Below are 8,120 nucleotides of genomic sequence, written 5' to 3'. Positions count from 1 at the left end.
GGCCTCTGTCCTTCATTTCTCTTTCTCCTTAGATTCCATATCCATCAAACATGAAAGAGTGTATGATTGTCAATTTCCTTATTTAATACTAAAGAAGAAAATCTGGTGCTCTAGAGTACTGATTTATGGAGGACGAGTTATGTTTATTTCAAAGATTTACCTTTTAAGAAAAATTATTTTAAGAAGAAGCTAATATGAGCTTACTTTGAATCAGTTACTCTTCTTCTTATGCTCTCTATTATTATAAACCAAACATCAAATGCAAGTTGTTTTACTGCACAGGTTCTTTTCCATTATTTGCTGGTCTGTGTTCTATGTGAATGTATTGTTTCCCCACAGTGCAATTAATAAGGCCTTAAAGAATCTTCAAATGTTGTGTCTATACAGGAGACTGACTCAGTGTTTTAGCTTAAAGGTTAGTTTTAGCAATAAAAGTATAATGGGAAAAGGTTGCATTAGCCCCAACTCAGGAACACTCTTCTTCCAGTCCCGAGTTTGCAGCTCTTAATTTTAACCTAGCTGTGCTTTTTGTCTGATCAGGAGGGGCTTATTTATTAGGAGTCATACAAAATAAACATGAAAAGTTCGCCATAAAATATGACAACCACTTTAAATAATGTTGACTTAATTAAACTTTAAACTTTATTTATATATTTTATGGCTTTAGTGTGAGCTCTTCTCGGATGTTTACTCCAGTGTAAAATCCATCATGGGAGGACCTTGAAAGGAATTAATCCCCCTACCCCTGGCACAGAACTCAGTTCCAACAATTCAGATCTAAATATTTAGTGATGGATGATACATGTTTATGGAACAGAGGGCAGCATGACATTTAAATGTGAGCTGCGGTTTCCATCCTAAGCATATGTCGAAAAGACACTAGAAGCTGAAGTTATGCCAACCAACGGAAGTTGATAAGTTTTTTATGCTTGTCTTCCCCCCTCCTCCTTTTTTTTTTTTTTGCCCATTCCATCTGTTTCTGGAGTCTCTTAACAAAACTATTCTTATAATCAACTTTCCAGAAAAGAAGTTTGCTGACTCTTGTGCATTTGGTAGTGCATCCCATGGTTAAACTAATAGCCTTGCTGGGTGTCAGCCAAAGGTTACAGGCCTCTCAAAATATTCCTGGAAAAAAAAGTTTATCACTAAACTGAAGTTTCTCATTAGTAACCCTGCGGTGTCTAATCTGTGAAATTACATGATTAACTCCTTTACAGAACCGGCTTCAGTTGGGGTTAGCAATCCCACAGGAAGTTATTAAAAGTATCACCAAGATAATTCCTTAGCTTTGTACTTTGCCCCTGGGGTAAAGGAAATAGATCATTAGATGAGATGAGTGCTTTATAATAAAGTCATAGATCGCTCACAATTATTAAATGGCTGTCAGGGAAGATTATTATTTTAAAAGTTGAGGACAATGTGATTTGCAAAACAAAAACCATGAAAGAATTTTTTTACTTCCTTTGTTTTGGAAAAGAAATGGAAAACATACTGTTTTCTCCCCACTGCATTTTGAAGTTGATATTTCAGTGTCTCTTTTCAAATAGAGATATCTTACCTTGTGCTTTTTTCCTGAAGTTATTTAAATATTCCTTGAATGCAAGAGATGATTATTATAAGTAACTAACAGATGCAAAAAAAGGTCTAAAAATAGAATGGAGAAATATCTTACATAGATGTATAAATAATGTGAGAAGATTTTTTCCTAGAGTGGAAGAGATACGACCATGTGCATGGTTAGTTGCTCACTGGAGATTCATAGAGGTTATTCTAGTCATTCATTCAATTCACAAAACAATCTTTATCAGCCAGGACACTTTGACTTCGGTAAGAGTAAACGAAAACAAAAAGATACACCGATCTTGAAAAGCAATATCGAATCTCTCTCATTATTAGCCAAATCCACTACACATTGCAGCTGCTCCTGTAACTTCACTTGGATATTTGGCTTTTCAAACTCTAAGTTCTAAATCTTATTCTGGTCCATACAGAAATGTCTCATATGCTTACTTCCTATTTTGCTTTCCAAAATATTTACTGTAACTTTTTAATTAAAAAAAAAAGTCCTAAACAATAACGTACATGGTTTGTTTTGAAACCAATCCTTGACTAGGCCAGGTTTCATAGTGAAAAGTCCCAGTAGCTATTCAACCAAACCGTTCAAATTCTTGTGTTTAAACACACAGGCACCTGGCCTTCACTGGGTGGTAATGTTCAGATACCACATGGACTTAGTAAAAATGACTGTGTCATGTGGAAAAATATTCAAACACATAAAACCAAGCCTTTTCTAAATTTCCAAACTTAATATAGGGAGCAAGGCAGGATGTTGATAGAAGATTAATTCCCTTTGATTTGTTTTTCTGTTTAGTTTCTTTCTTTGCATTCTCTATGGGTTTTTGACCATAATAAAAAATAAATTGTCCTAAAATTTCATTAGTAAGGAAATGTATGACAGTTGAAAAAAATCAAGAGTGTTGACAGATGTGGGCAACCTTCTCCCCAGTACTGTCAAATGTACACTCAGAGAGTCAGCCTGATTCAGAGGGAGCTTATGGGGTGTGATCTGAGGTCTACTGAAAGGGTATTTACGCAGTACATCTGCCTCAGTAGTCAGCCGTAGTGTCGGGAATCCCTGTGAAGCCATTCTTAATATACAAAAGTGAGAAAATGCACACTTGTGTGCAAATATAGGAAAAACTGTATAGTCATAGCCATCCATGAGTACATTACTCCTAATTAAAATATTATATCTGTTACCCAGAAGCATTTAATCCTATCTGTTATATATTATATGCTGTCCATTTACTACATGCCAAGTACTGTGCTGGCACATTACATGAATTTTTCTACATTTTTCAGCACATTTAATGCACTTGAGATGCTAGTGAGGTAAACATCATCATCTCCCCAATTTTACAGATAGAACTGGTGCATAGTGTTATGTGGCAGTCTGGATGGGAGGGGAGTTTGAGAAAGAATGAATAAATGTATATGTATGACTGAGTCCCATTGCTGTCCACCTGAAACTATCACGACATTGTTAATCAGCTATATTCCAATATAAAATAAAAAGTTTTTTTTAAATAAATAAAAATGTAAAAATAGTTTAAAAAGGAAAACTGGAGCACGGAAATATGAAGCAATTTTCCAAATGCCATACAACAGAGATGATCAGGCCAAGATTAAAACCCCAAAATCAGTCAGTTCAGTCACTGAGTTCAGTTCAGTGCAGTCGCTCAGTCGTGTCCAATTCTTTGAGACCCCATGAATTGCAGCACACCAGGCCTCCCTGTCCATCACCAACTCCTGGAGTTTACCCAAACTCATGTCCATTGAGTCAATGATGCCATCCAACCATCTCATCCTCTGTCGTCCCCTTCTCCTCCTGCCCCCAATCCCTCCCAGCATCAGGGTCTTTTCCAATGAGTCAACTCTTCACATGAGGTGGCCAAAGTATTGGAGTTTCAGCTTCAGCATCAGTCCTTCCAATGAACACCCAGGACTGATCTCCTTTAGGACGGACTGGTTGGATCTCCTTGCAGTCCAAGGGACTCCCAAGTGTCTTCTCCAACACCACAGTTCAAAAGCATCAATTCTTTGGCGCTCAGCTTTCTTCACAGTCCAACTCTCACAGTCTTCCCTTAAAGCTAGAACCACTGTGCATCTGTAAAACAGATGTTGTAACTCCTGCCTCTTATAACATATAATTCTTAGGTTTGTGGTGAGAATTAAATGAGATGATGCTTGTAAAGTGCTTGACACAGTGCCAGTTACAAAGCAGATGCTCAATAAATGTTAGTTTTTTTGTCTTTTCCATTTGGATATCAGTCCCCGTATCTGTAATCTGTGAATAATATAATTTAGCATGGGAGGTTCTGTGTCACTTCACAATGGATGTGAAATTGTAAAGAACCATGGACTCAACATGGTAGATGTTGAAGATACACTAGCTGCAAGGCACCTTGTTGCCAACTGACAGAGTGCCAAGCTTGAGTGCCTGCAGTTCCCCTGTCTGCCATCTGGAGTCAGGGTGCAGCTCTCAGTCTGTAGGGAAGGTGGGGTAGAGTGAAAGAGTGGAGGTGGTGTCCAATAGATACCAGTGGCCCATCTGTGAGGTGAATGGGCTTCAGAGACCAGGCAGGACCTTAAAACAGAGACAATCTCCAGTTAAGAATATTAAGTCTAGTGACAGAGATGCTATTTCAGTGGGCTGGACTGTCCATTGTAAGGAAGATGGATGCCATCACAAACTGCTTTGTAAACACACAAAACACAGTTTAAAGGACTTTTGGATTTAACTTCAGCCACTCACATGTTTGGAGTGCTAAAAATTAGCACCAGATGATACCTCATTTTTCTCTGAGTAGAATTGGTGAGTTTCACATAAAGGGACCAGAAACCATGCCTAGAAAACAAACTCCAAGCTTCTATTTTGTCCCAAATCACATAATTTTCAGCTCCTTCAATTTTTAAAAAAGTAGGATCTAAGTAAATGATTCCATTATATTTACAATTTTTTAATCTCTCAAAAATTTGACTATCATTTTAATGAGTGGGTTGAGTTACAGGTATAACCTTCCCATTCACATGAGGAAATAGTGTGTGCAGTTCTTCAATTACATTTAAATTTTACAGGTTGATAACAGCAATATATTCATCGAAAAATGCAAGAATTCCAATGTGAGTTTCTAAACATTAAAATGTCATAATTTTCTCAAAAACTTAAAATAACATTTTCCCTTAAAAAAATTTTTTTTGGTTGGTCTTGGAAAAGGGATTGGTGTGAGGAAGTAAGTGAAAATTTTAACTATAGAAGCTATTATTAAAGAAAAATTCATCTACTAATGATTCAACATTGGAAATTTTTTTTTAATTCTGAAACTAATTATTTGTTCATAAGCTCCATTGATATATGGGGAAAAGTAGAAACAGTGGCTGAATTTATTTTTGGGGGCTCCAAAATCACAGCAGATGGTGACTGCAGCCATGAAATTAAAAGACGCTTACTTCTTGGAAGGAAAGTTATGACCAACCTAGACAGCATATTAAAAAGCAGAGACATTACTTTGCCAACAAAGGTCCATCTAATTAAGGCTATAGTTTTTCCAGTGGTCATGTATGGATGCAAGAGTTGGACTATAAAGAAAGCTGAATGCCGAAGAATTGGTGCTTTTGAACTGTGGTGTTGGAGAAGGCTTTTGAGAGTCCCGTGGACTGCAAGGAGATCCAACCAGTCCATCCTAAAAGAGATCAGTCCTGGGTGTTCATTGGAAGGACTGATGTTGAAGCTGAAACTCCAGTACTTTTGGCCATCTGATATGAAAAAATGACTCATTTGAAAAGAACATGATGCTGGGGAAGATTGAAGGTGGGAGATGGGGACGACAAAGGATAAGATGGTTGGATGTCATCACTGACTCAGTGGACATGAGTCCACTCTGGGACTCATGGTAACTCCAGGAGTTGGTGATGGACAAGGAGGCTTGGCCTGCTGTGGTCCATGGGGTCGCAAAGAGTCGGACACGACTGAGTGACTGAACTGAAGCTCCACTGAATGTTAAATCTATAATGATTAGGGAAACACAGGTGATAGGATTTTTTAGGACTTACTCTGAGCTGTTCTTTCAAAATATTAAGTTTGAAAAGATATCTCAGCTCATATTCCTGATTCTTGTGCATATGCACACAGGCACACATCAGTTAAATTTGAATTTGAGATAAATAACAAAAAATTAATACAAATATGCCCTGTGAAATATGCTGAATTGCCTGGGACATACATATATTAAAAAAAATTATTTGTTTTCTGAAATTTAAATTTATCCTGGTGGTCTGTACTTTATTTTCTAAATCTGGCAACTCCAAGACACCCAGACACACACAGACACAACATCAGTAAAAAAATCTTTTAACCCACAATGCCTACTGTAAAACAAAGTTTTAGAAGCCACCTACCACAAAGATTTAACTAAATCTTTGGGACTAGATGGACTACTCAGCCCTCCACTGATAAGATACAACATAATCACTAAACTCTCCAATACAATTAACATGACTCCAGTCTAGCTTGAGATTTTCTCCTTCCTTTTCCTTATCCCCATTTGCCTTGCCCACCTGCAGAATTCTCCTGAACATTCTTTTCACTGTTGCTGTGCAGTTTCCTACTATTTACCTGTGCATTTATTAGCCTTTTGGATTCTCATTCTAACCCTACAGTATCTCTCCACTGCCTTATCCAAGGCCACTATTGATATTTACTTAAGCTTATCATCCAATATTAATACCTGTGCCCCCACTTGTCTCTATCATCTGAGTTATCTCAGTGACTCAGCTCCTGGATTATTTTTGTTTTCCTTTTGAAACCTCTACTCAACTTAGATTTACTTCAAACTTGATATTAATGACTCTTTAAAGACTCTTGCCTTGGAATTTAATTTTTTTAATATAAATTTATTTATTTTAATTGGAGGCTAATTACTTTACAATATTATAGTGGTTTTGCTATACATTGACATGGATCTGTCACAGGTGTACATGTGTTCCCCATTCTAAATCCCCTACCACCTCCCTCCCCGTCCCATCCCTCAGGGTCATCCCAGTGCACCAGCGCTGAGCACCCTGTCTCATGCATCAAACCTGGACTGGTGATCCTTTTCACATATGATAATACACATGCTTCAGTGCCATTTCCCCAAATCATCCCACCCTTGCCCTCTCCCACAGAGTCCAAAAGACTGTTCTATACATCTGTGTCTCTCTTGCTGTCTCGCATGTGGGGTTATCGTTACCACCATTCTAAATTCCATACATATGAGTTAGTACACTGTATTGCTGTTTTTCTTTCTGGTTTACTTTACTCTGTATAATAGGCTCCAGATTCATCTATCTCATTAGAACTGATTCAAATGTATTCTTTTTAATGGATGAGTAATATTCCATTGTGTATATGTACCACGGCTTTCTTATCCATTCATCTGCTGATGGACATCTAGGTTGCTTCCATGTCCTAGCTACTGTAAACAGTGCTGGGATGAACATTGGGGTACACGTGTCTCTTTCAACTCTGGTTTCCTCAGTATGTATGCCCAGCAGTGGGATTGCTGGGTCATATGGCAGTTCTATTTCCAGTTTTTTAAGGAATCTCCACACTGTTCTCCTTACCTTGGACGAGGGGTATCTCCTCACCATCGCCCCTCCTGACCATGAATGTGGAGTAGCTCCTCTCAGCCTTCCTGCGCCCACGCAGCCACTGCTCCTTGGACGTGGGGTTGCTCCTCTCGGCCGTTGCCCCTGACCTTGGGTGTGGGGTACCCCTCGTACAAGGTAAGGAGCAGTGGCTGCGCTTTGCTGTAGCAGCCATGAAGAGATATCCCATGTCCAAGGTAAGAGAAACCCAAGTAAGATGGTAGGTGTTGCAAGAGAGCATCAGAGGGCAGGCACACTGAAACCATAATCACAGAAAACTAGTCAATCTAATCACACGGACCACAGCATTGTCTAACTCAATGAAACTAAGCCATGTCCTGTGGGGCCACCCAAGACAGGCGGGTCATGGGGGAGAGGTCTGACAGAATATGGTCCACTGGAGAAGGGAATGGCAAACCACTTCAGTATTCTTGCCTTGAGAACTCCATGAACAGTATGAAAAGGCAAAATGATAGGGTACTGAAGGAGGAACTCCCAGGTCGATAGGTGCCCAATATGCTACTGGAGATCAGTGGAGAAATAACTCCAGAAAGAATGAAGGGATGGAGCCAAAGCAAAAACAATACCCAGTTGTGGATGTGACTGGTGATATAAGCAAGGTCCAATGCTGTAAAGAGCAATATTGCATAGGAACCTGGAATGTCAGGTCCATGAATCAAGGCAAATGGATAGTGGTCAAACAAGAGATGGCAAGAGTGAATGTCAACATTCTAGGAATCAGCGAACTGAAATGGACTGGAATGGGTGAATTTAACTCAGATGACTATTATATCTACTACTGCGGGCAGGAATCCCTTAGGAGAAATGGAGTAGCCATCATGGTCAACAAAAGAGTCCGAAATGCAGTACTTGGATGCAGTCTCAAAAATGACAGAATGATCTCTGTTCATTTCCAAGGCAAACCGTTCAGT

The sequence above is a fragment of the Bison bison genome, unplaced genomic scaffold (genome assembly GCF_000754665.1).
Source record: "Bison bison bison isolate TAMUID 2011002044 unplaced genomic scaffold, Bison_UMD1.0 scf7180017864198, whole genome shotgun sequence".
Lineage (NCBI taxonomy): Eukaryota > Metazoa > Chordata > Mammalia > Artiodactyla > Bovidae > Bison > Bison bison.
This window is presented reverse-complemented; position numbering follows the sequence as displayed.